General features: G+C 36.1%; 1 protein-coding gene across 1 annotated transcript in view; it reads left to right on the forward strand.

Moving 5' to 3' along the window:
* The first annotated feature begins 8951 nt into the window (after positions 1–8951).
* Positions 8952–24547, forward strand: part of LOC123678155 (protein slit-like) — a 129182-nt gene continuing 113586 nt past the window's right edge. Inside the window, exon 1 of the mRNA XM_045615007.1 lies at positions 8952–9222. The gene's annotated coding sequence lies outside the window, so the exon portion shown is untranslated. The remainder of the gene's footprint in view (positions 9223–24547) is intronic.

A 24547-nucleotide genomic window follows, 5' to 3' on the forward strand; every position in this document is an offset into this window, starting at 1 on the left:
AAAAGGAGGCAACACTTTTGAATGAAGAATATATGAATTTGGACAGGGATGTCCAAAAGTTGGTTGACACCATCCAAGAGCAGAACGAATTTGCCAAGGTTGTCGTCAATCAACATTAGAAGAGGTACCAAAATAAGAAGAATTGAGATGTGTAGAATATCGTTCAAATCTACTATGCTTGTGTAGAACCTCTCAGAAGCGGAAGCACAGAGCTTGTACGAAAACCCGTTTTGCTCTGTGTTGGATTTATCCTATCGATTCATTTCATCTAGCCGATGAATTATTGAAGTTTCTATTTTATTTCGGAAACTTAATGCAACAAGAGCCCATATTTCTACATCTATTCAGAAAATCTACCAATACCTCCGAAAAATATCGCATAAAAGGGTCCAAATCAATTCGTGATTCTGTTTACTCCCCTCACAGGAAAAACATGAGAGGTCTTTATTTGCTGTACTGATATACGTACACCGAATCCTCTTTCAGAACAGACCTTGAATTGATTTTGATGGAATGGGAAAACTCCACCATTTTCCCGGATATCTCAAACATCTCCTGATTCAAGGCAAATACCCGGAATTCGAAACGTTGTTATCCGGGAACAGTAAGAAATAAAAGGAGGGAAACAGCGATGAAATATAAATTCGAGGCAAACCTATTGGTATTGGCTTGAAGGGAACTGTTGAACCAACACGACCATGGGAAAATCCGAACCAGAGGTCAAATTAACGATCCGTTTTTAGCAAACGGCCCGAGGCGTCTAGATTCTTCCTTTTCGAATGAAAATGAGGTCCAACTGAGAACAAATTGACGGTTTTATCGACGGAGTTTTCATTGAATCTGAAATCTGCGAGTGGGAAATTTATGAAAAACCTGGGTTACGCTCACGTGTTTGTATTTGAATTCTTGTTTTTTATTGTTTTGGGGGGGAAATGTCTGGAATTATGGATGTAATGAAAGCCTGGAAGTTTATTTTTCACTCGGCGAAATTTTATCAATATAGGGGTAGAATTGCATTTTTTTTGTAATGAATTAATTTCCTGCATTTTTTTTTCATTTTCGAGCGCTCGTTGGCCAAACACAGTTATTGAATTCTGAGGTACGACTCGCTGATGACGAATCTGACCTCAAATTCAATTCGGTCCGCCCGTAAAAATTGTAACATCCGAAGAGAAAAACCTAGAATCTTCAAATTGTCATGGTAGATTCGGATCTTAAATGCAAGGGTTGAATTCATTATTGGGTAAAATTCATCTAGTAGTGATAGTTTCGTAAATATCGCCGTTCAAAATTTTGTTTTTTGTTAATTTTTCTAAATACCAATTTGATTCAAATGTTATATTGATATGGACAACAATTTCAAAATTTATGAAAAATTTCATGTTGATTGTGCCTCAAAACAAAGAAAATTCAAGAAAAATATCGGGAAGAAATACGCAATAGTTACAGTGACCGACCAAGTTAAGTTTTTGAGTGTATATACAAGGTGTTTCCTAACTTCGGTAAGAACCTTCAGAGGGTGACTCTTAAAGTTATATTAAAGAAAAAAATTATAATTTTTTTTTGGTAGTTAAAATTCTGTTTAAAATTTGGTACCATTATTTGAAGTATTGAGGCGCTCAGTTAGCGGTAAATAGATTGAAATTATTAGGATCAGTGGCGTCTCAATATTGTTGGTCCACTGAGTCGGACATCATAGCCAAGAATATTGAGGAAAAAAAGTACGCCACTGACTTCTTTGTATTATTTTACTTTTTCTGATTCCTCAATATTCATGTTGTTGGTCTCTTGTATTTTATTCATAGCAAGCTTCGTTTTCGAGAAAAAAATCCACCGGTCCTAGAAACTATCCATGAACAACATCGGATAAAAAGTAAAAAATTAACAATTTTTTTTCAAATTTCTACCAAATTTCAGTCAAATCGGTTTGAGAATAATTGTGATGTTTTATAAATAACGTTTTCTTTAACTTGAACGCTTTGTATCTCAGGAAGGAAGCTATTCCGTACATATATTCATAAGATTTTTTTTTTCAATGACCTAACGATTCACTAGCTAAACTAACCGACAAAAACAACTAGTAGTTTCCAATGTTGGAAAGAAGTATTTTACAACTCGATTTAAATCCTAGTTCAATTGAATTGAAGGTTATCTTATTGCTCGACTCAACCAGTGGAATTCATTATACAGTGTGGTCTACGAAAACTTAACACCCCGATTTCCCGGCTTTGAAATGAAAATGTGGAAAATCGTTCGAACCCGTAAATTTTTGATTCGAAGGGGAACAACTTTTCCTCTCTTCGCATCTCAGAAACTTCAACCGCCTAACGGGGGTGAGTACAACCCCTTGACTTTGAATAGGGATGAGGGATGTTGCGATACCTCATTTTGAAGATCTTATCAAGAGTGGGAGGGTACTTACTTTTGTGATTAGTTTATTAAATGCTGGGCAGCTTTCACTTCCATGCAATTATGTAACTTTTGCTGAAAACGTTAACGTACGTTACTCAAGATTTCTAGTGTATTCATTAATGATCCGAGTTCGCAAATCGTCCAGTGACTCAGGCTGGTTAGCGTAAATCTTGGATTTCAGGTAACCTCATAGAAAAAAGACCAGTTTAGCCAGATCAGGTTATCTGGATGGCCACTCAATATGTCTCCTTCTTCCAATTTCAACTGACACACCGGTTAAAATGAGGTGGTGCGCCATCTCGTTGGAAAATTATTGTTGGATGGTCTTCTGCATTCTCCAATTCTTGCATGAGGGCTGGATAAATGGCGTTCTTCAGTAGATCTGAAGGAATTTGACCAGTGAGAATGCTAGATATAAAAAAGGGCCGATTATGTGATTCCATAAATACCTGCCCAAACATTTATTTTCTGGGGACGCTGAATATGCACCTCACGAAATAATCATCTTGGATTTTCATCTGACCAATACCGACAGTTATGCTGGTTTACAAAGACGATTAGTTAAAATAAAACCTCGTCCGAAAAAGAAATATTGAACATGTAGTTTTGAGTACTGTTAATCCTTCCACTGACCACTCCGCAGAACTGGAGTTGGCCATCGGGATCATCCTCATTCAGTTCCTGAACCAATCGTATCTTATAAGGATGGAATTTATGTTGTTTCAGAATTCTCATGATTGTTGTGCGTGAAACACCAGATACATTGAACAATTTCTTAGTACTCAAGGTAGGATCCATTGTTACATGGCCTAAAATAGCAACATTCCTCGCTTCGTCTCTTTCATGCACCCTCTGTTTGTTTCCGACTGAACCAGTAGCGTCCAATTTCGCAACCAGTTATACATCGTAGGCAGCATATACATTTTCAGTTAATAAGTAGTAGTATTGTTATCAAATTTGAAGGCGATTTTTTTCACACATACCTCGTATCTCTTTCAGATTTTTCTACAATACGTAGAATAGTGAGTCGATTAAATGAATAATGTCATCCATGAATTATTTTTATATTCACCATTTAAAATGAGCATTCATTTCGATAAAACAATTATACAATTTCTAAAGGTTGTTGAAGCAAGTCTTTTTTTAATAATTAAATGGCATTTTCTACTCAACACAATAAATAATACACAGTGTTACGATTATAATCATTTCAAATTGTATTATTCCTATTGAAAAACCCTATAGGTATTATCCGTTTCCCTGTATTTAGTACTCTTTAAAGTCCCAAAATCATCAAAAATAATCTGCGTAACCTAGAAACAGGGGATCTACACAAAGCCGATGATGATTCATAAGCATGGCGCTTACATTCCAACCCTCCTTATCAAAACCCTTTCAAATCTTCGCACCGGTCAGTTGTACCGTGAATTTGAGATAGGGACCTCGATAGGGACGAAATGAATGCATGCTGATGATATACAGGAAGTTTTCACATTCTCTGATACGCCGAGGTTATCACGCATCGGCACTCGTATTTTAATGACGAAGGGGTTGCTAAATCCTGTCAAGGCACCCCTTCTGCTTACAGCACAAAATTAACATCAATGGAGGATCGTTTTATATCGATTGAGGATGGGGTGGTTGTACTGGACATGAGATAAGTAAATACAGGGTGTTTCATCATAAACTGGTTACTTCAAAAGTTATACATAACAGGCCACTAGGGATTCATCAAGACAAGCAGCTTGACATTTTAACCAATTACTTGACTTGCAAATCAAGCTCATGAAAAATTACTTGACTTGATTTTAATTATGATATCAAGCTACTTGCTATTACTTGAGCTTGATATGTACGCGTCTCGCGGCTTATTTCTGCAATCTCGTGCGCGCTTAAACTGAATAAGGGTATTCCTCGAGCGCCGAGAGACAGAAGCATTCGCCAGTGTGACTTTATTAGTAGTTTACTCACATTTCTATGAAATCTATTGGTAGATTTTAGTAGTTTCAGAAATATATTTCCAAACTTGGACAAATGGCTAAGGATTTTTTATCAACGCCAGCATCTTCAGCTCCTGTTGAGAGACAATTTTCCAGAGCTGCTCTTTCAGTTACGAAAATCTGCAATAGCTTAGGCGACGAATTTATAATATGCCTTATGTCTCTCAGATCCTGGATGGAAATTTTGAAATCAAATAAAACCTCGAGGTTCCTCAATATTAAGAAACTTTATTACCATCGCTAGCCAACTTACAAAATGATTTGGACAAGAGACTTGTAAAAGTGTGGAAGTAACCTTATTGAAGCCATCCCAAATAAGTTCATTAGAACTCATTGAAACTGTATATGAGCTGTAGACTACGACGACAAATGGAGACTAACGATGAGAAATGCTTTGATGGGGGCACAATGGTCCATAAGGTCTATTATGTAATGAAATCCTCCTTGAATCTATAATCTACACAATTGTGAGGCACACCTTATCCTTTGAGATCACTCTTGACTCGAAATTCGAAAATAACGAATTACGAAGTGATACAGTTTTGTTCGTGAAGGCCAAGAAGTGAAAAATAAAAGCAAAATCATCCAATGCCACCCAGATATCAGATAAATAACAAAAAATACGACCCAAAGTTGCAACCATCAACCAACGAAGTTGAAATAACCCAAATAGCCGCCACACACGACACGATAAAAATAAACGATTCCTTCCTGCGCTCCAATTCATCCAATTCTTTAATTGTAGCACGCTCACCCCAACTAGAACGCCCCTACGAATGATGCAATCATGTTTTAACCGGACAACCCTTAAAAATCCCCCGGGGTTTCGTAATCTGACGATACGCGTGGGGTAGCAGCTCAGATTATAAATTTTCAGCCCTTCAGTAGCAATGAACGCGTATCAAATATGCAGTTGCTAGGAGAATGAGTGCAGTGGCCTCGAGATGAGATGAGCTCTTAGACAGATGCTGCTGCGAATTTGATTTTGACGACAGGCGTGAGGTTTTTTATTGTGAAATTTTTGATATATGATGTGGTATGAGACCATTGAAAGTGGGTGGTGATTAGGGTAACGAATTTTTCAGCAAACCTAAATAAATGTCGCCTTTATTGATATTAATTCTATATGCTGGAGTATTAATGCCACTTTAACCTCTGACTGTGAACGATGGTAATATTTCAAATTAAGGGTTTTCCAACAAGAGGTTTCATTTTGGATAGCCCGCTATCTGGACAACAGTTCAGACAAGTAAAAACTACGAAATTACTAAAAATGGAACTATACATGCTTCAACATCAAGCATTAAAATTACTGAAATTCACTACAAAATGGTGAAAAGTATGCAGACACAGTTTGCAAAACTGAAGCGATTTGTGGTGCAACTGGTGGAAAAATTTGAGCTGATAGGACAAGTTAGTGTTGTCAAGACTCGAAATCGTGTGTATCACTCAAGAAGAACTAAGAATATTGCTACTGTAGCCCGTAGTGTTGACGAAAACACAAATTTATCGATTCTTCTTCGATCTTGGGAATTACACTTTATAAAAAAGAGATTAAACCGTATTTTGCATAAAGATTTAGGTCTTAAGAAGGCTCACCACCAGGTGATATTCTCGGGACCTGTTAATATTTTTCCAGAGCAGAAGGGAAGTTACTGTAATACATTGTTGTTCTGAAATTTTTATCATAGTGTTAATGTTGTGGTTTAAGTAACTTTGATATGTTTCCTCTTCTTTGTATTTTGCTATTTTGTTACTGTATATTGGAAATGAAATCATATTCTGTTCTAAAAAATGAAAAGCTGTGTTGCCAAAACAATTGAATGAGCAGTAGAAGTTAGGAATATTTCAATAGATTGAACTTTTGTCGAAAGTGAATTCTTTACGAGCATTTTTATGAATTTTTGTGTTTTGTCACTTTTGTAATGGTTTTTCGCAGGATTTTTTTTCGAATATTTTTGAAATACGTCAGTGCTCTGTAAAAAAATTTATTGCGAAAAAACGAAAAGTTACCATAATTATTATTTTTTTTCATTTGCAAATTGAAAATATTGAAATACTACAATGAAGATTATCGTTCAAAAAAATCATGTAGAAAGCTCATACAAAACGGTGTTCTGTAAGAAGAATTATATTTAAATACGTTTTGAACTGAGCAATAACGTGGTGGTGTTCCCTCTTAGGGCTTTTAAAACTCATAATATTTTTGATGGCCTAACAGACAATTGTTTCAGACATCAACAAACTTTTTTGATACTCAGTTAACACAAGAACTGAAGCCGGTCTATTACTAGCAAGGTCATATCTTTGCTGATTCGTTCTTCGAAATGCATCAAAATTTTCCGGAAAATCATCTTCAGCCATGATACCCATTTTCACCTTGGGGGCTACGTTGATAAACAGAATATTTGTGATTAGAAAAATCTAAGAATGATGTTGAAATGTCCTTGTTTGGTGCGGTTCTTGAGCTGGTGGTGTGATTGGACCTTTTTCATTAGAAAATGGGGCTGATGCACTGTTACATTGAATGAATTGCGCTACCGAGCTATGATTCATTATTTTTTATGCCGAGATTTGGAATCTATTAATGTGGACGACGTTCATTTCCAACAAGATGGCACTACCTGCCACACAAGTAACGAACCAATTGAAGTTTTGCCAGAAAAGTTTTCTTGCCGTGTTATTTCTTGAAGAGGTGATCACAATTGGCCACAAAGATCTTTACACCGTCAGACTATTTTCTTTGGGACCACGTGAAAGATAAGGTCTATGCCGATGCTCCACAATCGATACAAGACCTTAAAGGTGCCATTCGTGAGGTTATCGTGGACATAATCTTGAATGTGCGAATTGAGAAAATTTCATGAAGGTTATATTGTTCTGCAACCTCAGACGTGGCGACCATTTGGCTGTATTCGTTTGTCATCGTTAATGGCATACCTTACGATATATAGGGTGTTTTTTTTCGAGGTATATAACTTTCAGTTGGCAATACTGTTCAAGATGGCTACCGATTTAACAGCTGTCGAATGATTTATTATCAGTTTGGTTTGGCAATTCATAATGAACAGACTCACGCCGTAACAATGCTTGCAGATAGTGCAATTTTATTTCGAAAATAATGGTTCTGTGCGGAATACGTATCGCGCACTACGTCCATTAGCGATGAACCGCACTTCTGGTTGAATGGCTACGTCAACAAACAAAACTGCCGCATTTGGAGTGAAGCTTATCCTCAACTGTTTGTCGAAACACCGTTACATCCAGAAAAACTGACTGTTTGGTGAGCTTTATGGGCTGGTGGAATCATTGGTCCGTACTTCTTCAAAAACGATGATGGCCAGAACGTTACAGTCAATGGTGATCGGTATTGAGCCATGATTACTAACTTTTTCATACCTGAATTGAACAACCATGATGTCCAGGAGCTGTGGTTCCAACAAGACGGCGTAACATGTCACACAACTCGTGCCACAATCGATTTATTGAAAGACACGTTTGGTGACCGCCTAATTTCACGTTTTGGACCTGTGAATTGGCCTCCAAGATCTTGTGATTTTTACAACTCTAGACTACTTCCTGAGGGGCTATGTAAAGTCATTGGTCTATGCGGATAAGCCACAAATCCTTGACCATTTGGAAGACAACATTCGCCGTATTATTGCCGATATACGGCCACAAATATTGAAAAAAGTCATCGAAAATTGGACGTCCAGATTGGACTACATCCGAGCCAGCCGTGGCGGTCATATGCCAGAAATCATATTTAAAATGTAATGCCACAAGATTATCTTGCTGATCAATAAAATTCATGTCAATCGAATAATCCAAGTTCTATAGCTCTAAAAAAAAACACCCTTTAGATATCTATAGATTTCTCTCAAAATATACTCGTTTTTTTATATCAAAATGAGACCTCCTATTGAAAAACTTTTTACTTCAAACCGAAAACGTCAAATGGTCAGCCTCTATACAGAAATATTCTTCTCTCCATTCTTAATATTTGTGAATTTTAATGGCTATCAATTTGGGATTCAGCAAAAGACTTTACCGACGCCTTTTGACTAGCAATCGGGTAACAAGACCTACCGCCTACAACAGATACCGTAAGTTCTCCAAACAACTGGATAGTGATCAGTTTTTTATATTATGCACCCTACCGAAAGTAAAAGTCTGTAAAATAAAACTTCGGCAATATAAACAGACTTAATAAAAACGAATGTTTTTTTTCTCTTTCTTGAAAAGAAAATTGTTTTGAAAATTAAACTTTCCGATTATTTTATCGAATAGATAATCATAAAAAGGACTTCGTACTACGCTCCAACAATCAATTCATCCCAAAACCCGTTGACCCCATAGCGTATACCAACATTTATTATTCCAAACGAAGCCTACTCATTTGCGGATATAGTCCCATTACATCCAACCGTAAGCGAGTTCCGTATGCGTGAAGCCACCTTTAACGCTTCTATCAGGTGTGTAGGACCAACAACTCAATGGAACTCTGCAGGATATCACGTTCGGCGAATCTGATTACATACAGGGGTTCAAATTCGAAGCAACGGACCTCGTGGTGTACGTAGTAAACACAGAGCTGCGCACTGACAGTCCACGCTTTCGGTATCCCTTCGAGTGGGCTTTGAAACGCGCGCTTCGTATGTCTTCCAGTGCCTACTGCGATATTAGAACGTATAGCCGGCGATTTTTAAATGCTACACACACGTGCGAGTAGACTTAACGAGTGTTGATCAGTTAGTGCGTGATTACCATTAAGGATTTTCATCTGGTGGAAAATTTGGAAAATTATAAGGTAGGAAAATCCGATATCTGTGGTCAGTGATGTTGTGTCTGTATCCAGGGATGCTGCGCGGAAGCTCTCTCGGAAAATCATTGTTGGGTTTTCGCCATGGAAACCGGTGCCGGAAAATCAATCTTGTTTTCATTCGGAATATAGGGCTTTTGATGAGATAAGTAGGCTTGGATTCCCTGTGGATTTCCATGGAACGACTTGCCATATGGGAAACTGTCATTTGTTTGATTGATGTTTTCGTGTATATCGAGATAACGTGAAAATTCGAGTTGAATCGACAGTTTTCTTCGGGGTAAATTGGGAAAGTTTTCTCCATAAACATATTTTTTCAACAATCACGAGGGAATATTATACACGGTGTTTAATATTTGTTCGCTGATTTTTTATCTGACGTTGTGCTTTTACGACTAGATAAAGTATGAAAAGCAATTTCACTTTTTTTCAGGAATTGGTTTTTCGTATTCGATTCAATTTATATTGATCTATTGCGTGGTTTTAGATGATTTGGAAAATGTCATACAATTTTATCCCGAACTTTGATGAAATATATTTTCGTTTACGAAAATTTGTTGGAAATTTTTTCATTATGCATATATTTCGATTCTTATAACATCTGCATGCATCTGAAATATTCTCAATTTTATCTTAACTAAGCATTTTACGTTTCCCTCTTAAAATTTTGCCTCAATTTACTCAGACCAATAGCTGTATTTCTGGCTGTCAAATAGAGTTTGAAAACAATTATTTTCGTACATCTACTACTTCCTTTTACACACTTTTTTGCTTCACAAGACATCACAAATAACTTTGAAGAAAAAAATGACGTCTTGCGAACAAGAAATTTGAAGCAGGTACTGTAATGTCCTAGTTTTTATAATTTTGATGTCATTTAATTTTTTTAAATATTATGGAAGAAAGTGTTTTTCTATTATGAATAGGATCGATGTGGAAGATAAGGAATAATAAGCAACAAAAGTGACAACTTATTACTTAATTTCTAATACAATATGTATCTCTCAGGATTTTCAATACTTTTGAATTTTATATTATTATTATCATTATTAAATATAATGTAGATATTCCCTTATGTAACCCTGATTCTGTTGTGTAGTATAACTGCAGTAATAAAATTTGTACGCTGAAGCGTAAAATTACGTCAAATTTACTATGCTAGTGGGTCAGTTGAATAGAAATAATTTGAACTTCAATGTTCATGTGATTTTGGGAAATTGAAATGAATGATTTATTGTTAATGGAACTAGGTATGTTGCAGAGTGACATCACTCCGATATGAATTTATGTGATTATGTTATTCAGGGTGTTTCATAAACATTGTGATCACATTCAGAATAATTATCTTTCATTTATTTGGAGTCGAAAAGGTTCAGCAGATTTTTATCCGGAAATGCTTCATTTCCAAGATAGGGGTGGTATATATTCTCCAAATGAATAACAACTTCATCCAATTTTTCGAAATGGCTTGAGAAAGCTTTTCGATGTAAAAAAAAATACTCTGCTTGTTTATTTTTTGAATATCAAACGGTTTTCAAATTTTTTATTGAAAAGTGATGCATTCTAGAGAAAAAGCGTAGATAGTTTTTTTTGTTCTGAATTGAATCAAAATTGTAGAAACGTATTTTGGAAAAAGGCACTGGCGCATTATTTTTTTTTTCGAAAATATGAAAGTCAATGCTAGTACGCACGCCACTATAGATGCTGAAAACGAGGTATTCCACGTGATAATGACCTCAATGAGGTACCCATTTTACCAAAACTCGTACAAATATCATAAGCCGTTTCGATAATTTCGAAGAATTTGTTATTTATTAGGAAAAGATACATTTAATATTAAGTACTTCCGACCTGAATGACCTTTCTGACCCCAAATAACTCAGAGAATAACATCCTGAAAAGGTTCGCAATGTTTATATGTCTATATATATTTCACAGTTATGATAACTCTAGGAAGTTCTTCGAATTTATATTTGTTAAAATTTTTGTTCAGTTGGGAGTGAGCTATTAAACTTTTGATTTCTGAATTCTTACCTTTTAAATTCATTGTTCATACTAACGAATTCACTGCAAATATAACCCAATCTTTTATTTATTCTTCATATCTATGGAGTAGTTGGATCGATGTAAAACTGGAGCTTTTTCTAATTTATATGAATGCATTCCATCAGTGTCACTGATGTGATTGGATTTCACATGGTCACGTTTCCTGAAATTCCGTGAGGATTATAAAAAATAGTGCTTTATAGAACCCGCCAATGCTATTCATATTGAAGGAACACACTGAACATCAAAAGAAAAATACGAAAAAGAACTATAAAGGAGAACACTACCTGCCGGCATCTCCTTTGTACAGACAGTTCAATACAATAATGAAACCAAACGTTTTTGATTCAAAACCAGGATTTAGATCGCATTCTTTGAGCTTACATTTATTCCTGTTGATATTAAAAGGCAACATGTGCATTTAACTTTAGAAGTAATCTTTTTCATTATCATTGCTATGCGATATTTTCAGTTGTACTTTAAGTCTATCAGGATTAGATCTTCATGATGTGGAATGAATACATTAAACTTTGATGTAAACATGCCATCACGAGCTCCAAAATCATGATTTTATGCTGAAAGGTTGGTGCCGAAAAGAAAATAATTCTTTATGTAATGAATATCAATCAATTCTTTCCGATTGTTTATAAGATAAGCTTTCAACAGCGGACGGACGGTATCGTTTGATTTTTGGTTGATGCCTTTCCAGGAACCCAATTTAACTTTCTGTATTTTTTAAATAGAAGAGAGAGAAATCCTCGGCATTCGGCAAAATCCTTTCAACTCAAACTAGGACATTCTCAACATGAGTTTTTTGTATGTTTGTAATGTGATTTTTCTTTAATCAGCGATTCTTATAAATATTTGCCAAAAGTTCATGAAAACATCAATTTCTTGATCGTTTGCTCCAGTTTGATCCCATTTACAGATAAATATTTCGACAGAAATGACAGTATGACATTTTTTCAAAAATTGTATAATTCCATTTTAAGTAATGGCGTAATTTTCACCTATCTAATGTCAAAAGAAGACAGCTTCAAAAGTGACAGCTACCCAGCTGGTTATTGTGAAACCTCTTATTGGAGAACCCTTTATGTTTTTTATCAAAATGAAACCTATGATTGGAAAACCCTTCAGTTCATTCAAATATTTTCACATTCATGCTTAAAATATTTTGAAAGTTCAATCTATGAATCCGAAGATCTTGAGTTATGAAAATTACACCTTGATCCATTTTCATAGGTAGCGGATAAACTTGCTAGAGGTATTATATAATGTTCGAGTACCTACTTCAGCTATTTGCTGAAGTCCCCTAGTATTGTCAGAACTATGAGCTGAAACTTCTCAAAGGAACTTTGATACAAGCGCGTAATAGTCATATGTACAAGAAGTTGGCTTGAAGTTTCTAATATAACAGAATTACTCTCCAAGGAAATACCTCATACATGGACTAAGATGAGAAAGCTGTTTGAAGACTTGTTAGATAGAACTTTAAGGAAATTGCAATTTTCGAAACAAAAATTCATAACTTCAGTATTCCGTATATTGGTAATTTGATATTCTACCTATTCCAGGAATTTGTTGTTCAAAAACAGTTATAAATTGAATGAAAATCCTCTGTACAGGGTGGGCAAATAAGCGAGGTAAGCGGCTATATCTCAGGATCCACTCATAGTAGAGACTTTCGGTAAAAAATTTTACCACTAAAGTGATAAAGAGAACACACTGCAAATTGTTTTGAAGTTCATACCTCTACCGCTAGGGGGCGTAATAGCTACCGTCGAGTAGAAAAATGGATTTTACTCGAAAATGTTTCATATGAAGTTGAAGAAAAAATATCATCACTTTAATCCTTGGAAAATTCTCTATCTTTTTGAATTGTCACTTTCGATTTTACGACATCAAATAAGAGTAGGTGAAAGGGAAAAATCTGACTGATTGAAACGCCTGTAACTTCAGTTTGGCTCAACATTTTTGAGCAAATTAGATCTCGTCTGAAAGATAACATCTTGTTGATTGAGGACAAAATATAGTCATGATAAATTTGTTTTTGCTGCTTTCGGTAGGGGGCGCTAAGTCAGAAGTTCATTGTTTTGTTCATTTTACTCCGAAGTTTCAAATGTAATGATAGGATATCCTTAACAGAAACAGAAATTCCATCAAATTTGCATGAAAAAACCTAAAGGTCGCAAAGCGATAATTTCAGGCGTTCTGAAGTTATGGCCGAAAGAAGATATTCTTCAACTGATGCACTGCGAAAAACCAAATTGTTTCTCCAGAACGCCTGTAGCTATCGCTTTGCGACCTTTTGGTTTTTTCATACAAATTTGATGGGATTTCTGTTTCTCTTAGAACTTAAAGAAATAATTTGGTTTTTCGCAGTGCATCAGTTGAAGAATATCTTCTTTCGGCCATAACTTCAGAACGCCTGAAATTATCGCATTGCGACCTTCAGGTTTTTTCATGCAAAATTTGATGGAATTTCTGTTTCTGTTAAGGAAATCCTATCATTACATTTGAAATTTCGGAGTAAAATGAACAAAACAATGAACTTCTGACTTAGCGCCCCCTACCGAAAGCAGCAAAAACAAATTTATCATGATTATATTTTTTTCTCAATCAACAAGATATTATCTTTCAGACGAGATCTAATTTGCTCAAAAATGTTGAGCCAAACTGAAGTTACAAGCGTTTCAATCAGTCAGATTTTTCCCTTTCACCTACTCTTATTTGATGTCGAAAAATCGAAAGTGACAATTCAAAAAGATAGAGAATTTTCCAAAGATTAAAGTGATGATATTTTTTGTTCAACTTCATATGAAACATTTTCGAGTAAAATTCATTTTTCTACTCGACTTTAGTGGTAAAATTTTTTACCGCAAGTCTCTACGATGAGTGGATCCTGAGATATAGCCGCTTACCTCGCTTATTTCCCCACCCTGTACAGTCCCCCGTATATAGAAAATTCACGTGTTTGTGTCTTACATGCGATGAAAGTACTTAATAATATGCTGACTGAGGATTTTGAGGCCGTAAAAACATTTAACAGGAGCCACAATATCTGTTTCTTCTCATAGAGCAACGATAAACAAATAAGACTCTTCTAGATGTCGTCTGAAGAATTGCAACCACATGCAGAGTTTATATAAATAGATTGAATCGATTGAATATACGAAGGCAGTACAGGTACGTACTGACATAAAATTCGAATTGTTATCTTCAGTATATCCATTTAATGAAAGGGTATTCATATCCCATATTTTATTGTTAAAAGTTGAGATTTATCGCGGAAGAGTAGGAATATCGGAAGTTATTCGTCAATTTAAGATTTTTCGATACTATACAGGGTGTTCCTAAATTGGAGGTACAAAAGAAAATGGGAGATTCCTTGGATAACTTATAGTACAACTTTCCTTCCGCCCTTTTTTTTCGAAATTCGAAGCTTAATTGTTAAAAAACTGGTTATACATTTATGATTGAAAGTATTGTCCATGGCTGGCCACTACTTTATTCCATCTCTCGGGCAGCGTACGAATCCCACGTTGAAAAGACTGGTCATCTTTTGAAGCGATCCACGAATCGATCCAATATTTCACTTCTTCATAAGACCTGAATTGCTGGTCAGCCAGGCCGTATGCCATTGATCGAAACAAGTGATAGTCCGAGAGAGCAACGTCTGTAGAATACGGCGGGTGGGGTAGGACTTCTGATTTCAACGTTTCCTAGTATGTTTCAACCACTTTTGCAATATGGGGTCGAGCATTGTCATGCTGCAAAATCACTTTATCATGTTTCTCGTTTTATTGCGGCCGTTTGTCTTTCAATGCTCGGCTCGAACGCATTAAATGCGTTCGATAACGATCGCCTGTGATTGTTTCAATCGGTTTGAACAACTCATAATACACTACGCCGAGCTGATCTCACTAAATACTGAGCAGGACCTCGGAACCGGTTTGGCCGTCAACGTGGAAGCATAACCGAAATATCCCCATGATTATCTGCGCTTGGGATTATCGTAATGAACCTAGTTTAGTTAGTTTTTAGTTTTTTTAGCTTGCTTAGTTTTCGTCTCCAGTCACAATGCGATGCAGAAATCCCTTCCTCCTGTTGCCTTGCAAGCAGCTGTTCACAAACAAACAAACGCCGTTCAACATCTCTCGGCTTCAACTCGTATGGCACCCAATTTTATTGTTTCTGAATAATTTCCATGACTTTCAGGCATTTTGAAATGGCTTGTTGCGTCACACCCAATTATTCTACCAATTTTTGTTACGTTCTTGATCAAGTAATGCCTCCAATTTTGTAGCTTCGAAAATCTTCCACCGATCTTCCACTGGTATTCGACGTCAAAATAACCGTTCTTGAAGTGTTGAAACCACTTTCAGCACGTTCTTTCACTAAGAGCTGCCTCACCATAGGTATTTGAAAGCATTCGATGAGTCTCAGCCACAGATTTCTCTATATTAAAGCAGAAAATTAAAAGCTCCCGCAAATGACGAGAATTTGACTCGTAAAACTGACATGTTTAATCGAGAATAACTATGTTGCAGACACAAATCGACTAATATTTCGATGGCGTTATGTTTACAAATACCTAAGCTAACCCAGATTTCATACATGACATCTAGGATCTATTTATTTCGACTACCACTTACCGCTGCAGCTATCTATAGCAAAACGGCGAAAGCAAAGTTGTACACCTATATAAAAGCTTTGATTTCGTGATACAGGGTGTTTTTTGTAGTCCTACTTCTCTGTGATGATTATCCCAGTTTATTGAATCTTTATTAATCTTGGCTACAGATAGTCTAAATAATTACCAAAACTTATAATCAATTTATTAATCATAACTTACTGACTGGATATTTATAATAATTTGGATTTTCCTGAAAATTACTAGAGAATTGTTTGAAATTTTTTCTCGAAATCGCTAGTCTGTTATTCCCATTTGTATTGTATTATAGATTCACATCCAAACTTCGCATATTGAATGATGAAAACATTAAATTGGAATATTTATACCAAATTTGAGTTGAATATCTTGTGAGGAAAAGATGCTCTGAGAAAATCAAACTTCAACACACTGTAGAACAAAGCGTTTGCGGGTCCATGTTCAAAGGACTTTTTCTTGGAATGATTGGAAGAAACTGTCATTTTCGTTTTTACCTTTAATTTAGGAACATGCTGTATATCCGATTCAACCCTAAACATCAACATTTCCACATCATGCTTTATTACTTTTCTTGTTTCCTACTGAAGTTTGGCACTTTGTATAATTAACTCACTCCATAATTCGAAACGTAACAAGCCAACAAGTTATGTCAACTTCATGCACAGAATCCCCACCCAGCATCCTGATAAGATACCTAGATGTTGAGCCTAATCTCAAGATATAAATCACTTAGCGGTTTCAGTAAAAACACGAATTATCCCGATCTTCCCTGATATCCCTGCCAGTAACGACAAACCCGTTCAGTTTATTGAGCAATTCCACGTTCCAATATCTGCTAGCTCTTTCTCGACAGAATTTACAATTCTGTCTCCGCTGAATTCAAATGAGAGCCAGAGGCAGTGGTAAGTGGTGAGCCCACCACGCGCGTGTATAAGTATTTTCTAATCTACCCTACTAATTCATATCTGGGTCCGGATTTCCAGGAACTCCCTCTGGATCTTCGATATCAGATCGTCATTAAATAGTTGTTGAAGTACGCATTCAGGGAATTAAAGGCTCGTTTAGGGACCGAGTTATTTCGACGGATAGAGTTTAATTTTGGGATATTTGTGGGCGATTTCTATAGGGGATAGTGTTGTAACTTATGTGAATGAGATTGATGAAAAACCTGTATCCTGAAAGTTATGGCACCAAAATCAATTACATAAAGGGTGTTTTTTTTAGAGCTATAGAACTTTGAATTGCAATAAAACAACGAAGGATTATTCGATTGACATAAATTTTACTTATCCGAAAGATAATCTTGTGGCATTACATTTTAAATATGATTTCTGGCATATGACCGCCACGGCTGGCTCGGATGTAGTCCAATCTGGACGTCCAATTTTAGATTACTTTTTTCAACATTTGTCGCCGTATATCGGCAATAACTCGGCGAATGTTGTCTTCCAATTGGTCAAGGGTTTGTGGCTTATCCGCATAGACCAATGACTTTACATAGCCCCACAGAAAGTAGTCTAGCGGTGTTAAATCACAAGATCTTGGAGGCCAATTCATAGGTCCAAAACGTGAAATTAGGCGGTCACCAAACGTGTCTTTCAATAAATCGATTGTGGCAAGAGCTTTGTGACATGTTGCGCCGTCTTGTTGGAACCACAGCTCCTGGACATCATGGTTGTTCAATTCAGGAATGAAAAAGTTAGTAATCAATGGCTCTATACTGATCACCATTTACTAACGTTTTGGCCATCATCGTTTTTGAAGAAGTACAAACCAATGATTCCATCAGCCCATAAAGCGCACCAAACAGTCAGTTTTTCTGGATGTAACGGTGTTTCGACATACACTTGAGGATTAGCTTCAGTCCAAATGCGGCACTTTTGTTTTTTGACGTAGCCATTCAACCAGAAGTGCACTTCATCGCTAAACAAAATAAAATGGACGTAGTGCGCGATACGTATTCCGCACAGAACCATCATTTTCGAAATAAAATTGGACTATTTGCAAGCGTTGTTCAGGCGTGAGTCTATTCATGATGAATTGCCAAACCAAACTGAGAATAAATCACTTGACAGCTGTTAAATCGGTCGCCATCTTGAACAGTAAAGCCAACTTAAAGTTATGTACCTCGAAAAAAAAAATTATATAAAAATTTTTCAAAAATAAAAAATGTCGAGTCGGCGAAAAGAATAATCGTTCAATAATTCGTCAATGGAATATGACAGTTCGGTTTGAAAAATCGAGAAAGCGTAGTAGATTTCAATATGGGTGGAAATCAAATAGAATTAGATGTATAAAAGCATAGATCCATATTTTCAGACTAATTACAGTGAGTTATTATAACTCACGCTGTTTGCTAATAGATATTATTAATTGCTCAAAAGCAGTTGAATAATGCATATACAATTCAATATTATTATTATTATTTTTCTTTCCAATCAAAGTTTCGAAATAGGCGAAATCAAACTCCCCAAATCCAACCAAAACCTATCAAAACCAACCGTCGAAAACACCTCGAGATCCAACCGATAAACTACCCGAATCCTCGGAACTCCAACAACCGCGACTATAACTCTCAGTTACGGGGGAACCCCAGGCGATGGCGTCCAACCAGGAAACCTCTCCGGTCTTATTATCACTTCATGCAACTCCCCGGAATTATCAAACCGGCGGAAAATTGAATTGTGGGAGTTTTCTTAGCGACCCCGCCGCCGTCGACTTGTTTGAAATAAAGAACAATTATGTTTTCCACCATCTATTCGACTTTTGCGCTCGTAAAAACCGGAACCGGAAATCTTCCCCAATCGCTTTGAAAGCTCGCGGCGAAGATCCGGGAATGGTTTAAACCATAAATGGTTTTAACTAGATTAGATATGCTGGATAATAGCTATATCAATTTGGGCTAATTGAATTCGGTATTTTCACTTGGTTTTGCTGTGGTCGGAAAGTGTTCTCCGTCTTAATATGCTGATTCGTTTGAGTTTCTTCACTATGTTTTGGATAATCTTTGCCTCAGCAGAAGTTTTCGAGCACTGGCTCGTTGGAAATCAAATTTTATAGTTTTAATCTCACATTACTTCTGAAATTGAACAATAATATTTGAGTAGTGATAATAATGATAATATTATTCATTTAGCACTTGGCTAGAATAAAATTGGAAAATTAACATTATAATAATAATAAATCTTTATTATACCCAACTGGAGAGTTCCCAATTAGAAGTTACAACTAAATAAGCATTTCATAAACTAGAGAAAGACATACTAGAAATCAAGAACTCAAAATGTCTACAACTATAAAAATCAAATACAAAACTATACCTATAAAAACACATCAAATCTCAGCTTATTAGCACTTTCACAAAACCGAACACAGATCTCCTCCGAAGTATGTTGCTCTGAGGAGTAGGCAGGCCAGACGCCAGCGGACGCCTGGTCACCACTTTCGGCAACAGGATGTTGACTTGGGAGAGCAGGAATGGGCAGTCTATCCTTCCGCTAAGGAGTTTCTGTGTGAATTTTGCGCACTGCAGTGCCTGACGTGTAAGGAAAGTTGATATTCCCATTTCCTCCATGATACCCGAAAGATCAGCACCACGCTGAGGATACCTCCTCGTCCTCCTGAACATGACATACTTTAGAAATTTCCTCTAGATTCGCTCAACCGGAGTGAGATGGGTTGCATATATTGGAAACCATATCAAATTAGCATATTCCAATTTACTAACAACAAGCGAGAAGTAAGCGCTCCTGAGAGCAGAGAAATCATCAAATTCCCTGAAGCTTCTGAAGAGGAATTCCAATGACCTTCAAGAAGAGGCACATATCTCTTCAACGTGTGGAATGAAACTCAAATCACTGTCGAATAGGACTCCCAGATCGTGAAAGCGGCTTCCAGCAGTAATCAGGTGGTCTCCAATTTGATAACTAAAAGTGAGCGGCTCCGTTTTTCTCGTGTAAGTAACCTTAAAGCACTTTTTCAAATTCAAAATGATCCCATTCCGCGAACACCATCCGTGGACAAACTCCAGACTTGATTGAAGACGAAAAACATCAGCAGTTCGACATATTCTCAAATACAGCTTCAAATACAGCTTCAAATCAAGGCCAAAGCCTTGAAACTAAGAGAGCATATAATATCGTTCATAAAGATGACAAACAATAATGGACCTAGATTAGATCCTTGAGGAACACTAGTTTAGAGCTCATACTCGTAATATTTGAAGCCATTATAAAATACATAATTCATCCCCCCTTTCAAAAAAGAACATAATAATAATAACAACATTATTTACATTCCTCTTAAATAACTATACAATTTTTTACAGAATGTACTAAAAAATGGTGCAATTTTAATTTCCTCTGGAAGACCATTGTACAAACACAAAGAACAAGGACGTCTGCAAGGACGTTGTTCCCACTGTGCAGTTATTGAAGTTATTTCCTGAACTAATATTGTTATCATACAAATTTCTTCTTCTGTCTGAGAAATCTTTCGAATATCTTGGTGCGAGATCAATCCCTATTTTGAATATTAGGGTCAAATTGGCCTTTTTCATATTTTTTTTTCCACGGGTAATCAGTTCAATTCATTATGCATAACTACTTCATGCCTTAATTTACTACATCTTAGGATTATTCTCATGGATTTATTTTTAATTATTTGATGTGATTTATTCTGATTTATTTGAAGTCTATTTATATCTCCCTGGGTACATGATATGAGCAGTGCAGAACAATAGTTAAAATAATAATAATAATAAAATAACAATATAAATAAACAAGGATAAATATCCTTGAAATATTCCAAGGAATAACCTCTTGAATTTTTGCCGCATTTTTACCTAAAACCCTGTATAGCCTACTTTTCAATGAATTGACGCTGGCGCTCAAGAATTACAAACATTTGGATATCAAACTTTTGAAAAAGCTTCATCGAAACTCAACAGAGTCGGACTATAGTATCTGTGAGAGCTCACAGCTATCGAGTTATAAGGCAAGAAGCTCGTAGAGAATACGCAATTCAAATTTTTCTTGCGGAAGTGTACTTAAGGCCCACCCTGTATTCGCAAAATCCATCTTCGTTTCAGTTCCAGTCGCAAAGTCGGCGGAACATCAACAGATGCGAATTTAACACATTGTGGTTCGTTTTTCTTGATTCTATTTTTAATTATCATGGTAATTGGATATTATCTCCAAGACCACAAGAACCCACTTGAAATATTGAGATACCGCAAAGCTATGAAACCTCTCTCAATTACGTTATCGCTGGATAAAAGCATTTCGCTCCATGGCTCAAAAAACCGTTTCAAAACAACCAGATAAGAGGGAGTCAGTGTTTTCGTACAGATTTTTTGGGACCTAAATATACCTTCGATTTGCTGATGATTGTTTAGATAGGTTTTAAACCAACTTTTTTCATAGTTTATTGTATCGGATGGCCATATCAAATGAGGTATTTATAGTTGTGAAAAATCAGCGAGACTCTTTTTTCCAAGAATTTCTTGAGTAGGAACTATGAAAGTAATCTGCATGATATATCTTACATATTCGGTTGTTATTCTATTGGGATTTGATCCTACCTATTAGAAAATATGATACATGAATTTTAAAAATGAAATTATTTCTCCAAAACTTGAAGCCATATAATTATAATATCTGAATGAATACTCAAAAAAATTTATGAATTCATGGATGACATTATTATTAATCGACTCACTAACTACTCGTTGCATTATAGATGAATTTGAAAGTGGTAACAACTACTGCTCAGTTCTTGCTACTGGTACTTTTGTTCACTTGTACACTTTTAAATTTCTTGAAAATTCATCGAATAATGAGTCGATTAACTGAAGAATGTCGTTCATGAATTCTTCTCAAATTACTCTTAATATTCACAAATGAGCAATGATTTTAATCAAATAATTTATCAGTCTCTGTTGTTGAAGTGTGTAATTTTACTTGACAAAATGGCATAACGTACTGAACACAAATGACATAAGAAATATCAAAAAATAATACACAGTGTTGCCATTGCAACTATTTCAAATTGTATCATTTGTTTCCACTTTTTCAAGCATTTCTGTGTATATGCAATAGCAGGAGGGTCTACGGAAAATCCGTGTAAACCATACATTTGAACTGACCCACAGAAAAAAAATCACATGGGGATAAATCTGGCGGTCATGCTGGTCAGAAAGAGCCCTTCACCTTCGGAGTCGGGCTCATTCTCTAAAAATGAAAATGAACTCATGCAGTTTTCATGACAACACGCTGTCATGCAAAATTATCGGTAATTGTGATGCACTTGTGCAATTACTTACGAAAACAGACTTCTGTTACATGCATTTCTTCAAATTTGGGCTGAAAATGAAACATAAAACACCACCACGTGGCATTCTCGTGATCTGCCGATATTTTCCCTGATGAGTAGTAGGTGCACAAATAATATGCGATGTTGCCAGAACGATTGAATTATTAGTAGAAGTTAGGAATATTACAATAATTCCAACTTTCGTCGAAAGGAAGTACTTTACAAGTATTTTTAGAAAATTTCACTGTATGATGGTTTTTTTAGGATTTCTTCACAGAATATTTTCAAAATACATCAGTGCTTTGTAGGGATACCGAACTGCGCAATCAGGTGGTAGTGTTCCCTTTTACTGAAGAAATGGGGAATATCCCATTTATTAAAATTTCTTTCCATCTCAAATTTTTCAATTCAAATCCCATTTCTCAAAGTTATTTTAATACTAATCACATTCGAAGCATAAAGAGACGAAACATAAACCTTGCCCAAGAAGCAGACACGAGAATCCCCATCTTGGCAACGAAATTACTCACAGCAAAAAATCAGGACAACTCTCCCTCTCTCTGCGAGGACCCAGATCCGAAAAGACGATTTCCTCTCATTTCCTCGAAAATTACAATTCAAATTATCGCTGTCGAAATTCCATTCGCCTGAAAAAATAAAAGAAGCGGAAAATGCCACTAATGGATTCGCCAAAATTAGATACGAGACATAATCGCGACATCTAATTGAATTTTCTGGCAGCTCAGATGGATACAGACGTTTTGCGAATTTGCTCGCCTGTAATGCCAGCAGTATTGCTCCAAATGACGTCGAGCACGCAAAGTCTATCATGTAAATTAGAAGTGCGAATTCTGAGGAATGGAAGTGATTATAATACTTGAGATGTTGCACGCACTTTTTTTCGTGATATTTTTACGATTAGGAATGGACGTAATGACATTATTTTCTCAAGCAGTCTTATTCTGGATCATTCTGAAGTGCTGTTCTCTTGACGGAGTTTTGTACAAGCTTAATGACAAATTTTGACAGATGATAGTTGTGCTCGATAGTTATTTGAACTGTTTCCATTATCTAGAGTCTTTCATCAGCTTTTCATTTTTTTTCCTTTGTATCTCTTTTTGTTGTCCGTTTGTTCTCTCATAACTCCTCTTAACTGCTCCTGTAATATTTTCATAGTCCTCTGCGTTTGTTTTGCCTCGTTTGCTTGCCCTGATGCTCTCACAAATTTGGAGTAGGCTAGTCTTATTGAACCGGTGTTAGTTGAGCCTTTCTCTTATTAGTGCTTGGCTTGCTCTATTGAAGATTCTGTCCGCCTTTCTGCCTCTTATCATTTTTGAGGGCTGGTCTCTTCAACTGAGCGCTTTACAGGGTATTCTACAAGCTAATTGACAAACTTTGACAGATGATAGTAATGCTCAAAAGTTATTTGGGCTGTGTCCATCATGATGAGTCTTTCATCAGGTTTTTAATTTTTCTCTTTGTGTCTCTTATTGTTCTTTCATAACTCCTCTTACAGATTATTCTACAAGCCAATTTACAAACTTTGAGGGATGATAGTAATGCTCGATAGTTATTTGGGCTGTTTCCATCATCAGGAGTCTTTCATCAGCTTTTCAATTTTTCTTTTTATGTCTCTTTTTGTTCTCTCATAACTTTTCTTAACTGCTTCTATGACATTTTCAGAGTCCTCTGCGTTCGTTTTGCCTCGTATGCTTGCACTTATGTCACAAGTTTGACGTAGGTTAGTCTTATTGAACCGGTAATTGTTGAGCCTTTCTCTTATTGGTGCATGGCTTGCTCTTTTGGACCTTCTGACCGACCTTCTGCCTCTTATTGGGAGCTTAACTATGAGGAACTTTTAGGAATGAGGTTGTGGTCTCTGGCAAGGTGTAAAAACGTTGGGTGGTTAGTTTCTGTGGCAAGTTCATTCGAGGGTTTCTCAAATTTTCGAACTTCTTGATATAATTCGGGCCCATGCCGAATTTCTTATTGTTGTCTTGATATTGATTTTGAAAACAGCCCAAATAACTATCAAACATATAATCCATCATCCATATTAAGACAACAGATAGTTGTGCTCATTTAGGATATTTTTTTCCTATGAACAAAGGTTTGATTGATTTTTGTTTATAATTTATAAAAATTAAAAATATTTTTTTAAATGTTTGAATCAAAAACAAAACCGACTGATGAAAATACCAGTTGATATGACAGCTAGAATTTATGCTCCATCGACAATAACGTTTAGTGTTCTAGGGAAAGAAATTTGGCTCAACTGAAGTA

Source organism: Harmonia axyridis, chromosome 4 (genome assembly GCF_914767665.1).
Source record: "Harmonia axyridis chromosome 4, icHarAxyr1.1, whole genome shotgun sequence".
Classification (NCBI taxonomy): Eukaryota; Metazoa; Arthropoda; class Insecta; order Coleoptera; family Coccinellidae; genus Harmonia; species Harmonia axyridis.